This window comes from Mesitornis unicolor, unplaced genomic scaffold (assembly GCF_000695765.1).
Source record: "Mesitornis unicolor isolate BGI_N332 unplaced genomic scaffold, ASM69576v1 scaffold4978, whole genome shotgun sequence".
NCBI lineage: Eukaryota > Metazoa > Chordata > Aves > Mesitornithiformes > Mesitornithidae > Mesitornis > Mesitornis unicolor.
This window is the reverse complement of record NW_010202397.1, coordinates 14,011-15,429: the sequence shown is the minus strand read 5'-3', so window position 1 is coordinate 15,429 and position 1,419 is coordinate 14,011.

The window sequence follows — 1,419 nt, the reverse complement described above, 5'->3', positions numbered from 1 at the left end:
ATCCTATGTATTTGTTAAAAAAAAAATCTTTATCAAAGTGAAACAGTGAAAAACCACGATGAAAAGCTTCTATGAGAATAACCCATGGATTTGTAAATTTCCTCTCCCTCAATTTTAAAAGAGAGAAAGAAAGAAAAGGATATAAAGGGTGGATCTCAGAGCTGAAGAATGACTGCTTCTGGGCAGTGCAGTCACACATGAAGGGCTGCGTCCAGCTGCGTTGAAATTTTCTTTGTCTGCTGCTGAACATCCCTGCTGCTCAGTACTGGAGATGCTGCACATGCATGGCAACGGTGAAAACTACTGCTTGTCTTATGCCTGTGGTACATATCCACAGACTTCTCATTCTCTGTAGTATTATACACAGACACACAGCATACTCAACTCCTAAAGCTCTCATCTTCTAAGGGGAATGCTAATATTAACTTTGTAGAGACACCACCTTGCACACACCCTGGCATGGGATTTTTCTGATAATCTGCTGAAACTCCTGAGAAGAAAGCATACACTGAATGTGTGAGTCACAGAGAGAGAAGAGCTTGCACATCTCTTCATATAAGTGGATTTGTATTATGTGATTTCAGCAAAGCCAGGGGAGTTCATCATCGTTTTGATCCTCTGCATCACAAGTCTGTAAAGGCAATCAGCAGGATGTTAATGGTGGTTTATTACATCTTGCAAAACTCTTTAGATTCCAAAACTGTATCTCTGGCACTGAAGGGGTCACATTGCCTGGCCTTTTTGTAACTGGTGCAGATTTTCATTGCATTCACATGCGAAGAGCAGAATGGGGATACTCCTTCTTACCTAATAGCAATGCAGCATGCAGAGAGATCGTACAAGTACTATGTGACACAGTTTTTTCTAACACAGCAATACCAACAACAGTACCAATGGCTTTCAGATGCTGTTATCATTATGAGTTTGCCTTTTCATGCCAGAAGAAAAAGGCTAATTTGCTCATGCATAGTATTTAATACAGAAAATAGAAGTAACTGTTACGTGACAGCCTAATTGCTGAAGTGGATATATATTTTAGTGACTATCTTTTACCATTACTTGGAGTCTAAGGACCTTCACAGCTACGTATAGACATTGCTGGGAGAGATCCCCGGCTGATGTACAAAGCCGGGGCAGTTCATATTTGCTCTTATAAATTTTGAAACTAGGTAGGAGAAACTAACAATTTAAATATAGTGGAGCTGCAGGAAACCTACATGAAAATTTTTCAGTATCGCTGAAAGTGTGAATGTATAAAGAAGCCCAGGAAGGAGTGAAAATGCAATATTGTTTTACTGTATTCTTGAGAGAAGGAGAACGTCCAAACCTAAAAAAAAATAAGGAGGGAGAAAGCAACAAAGCATTCACCTTTCCTGTAGTTTGGATGATTTTTAAAAAATGGGAGGACTGGAATATGTG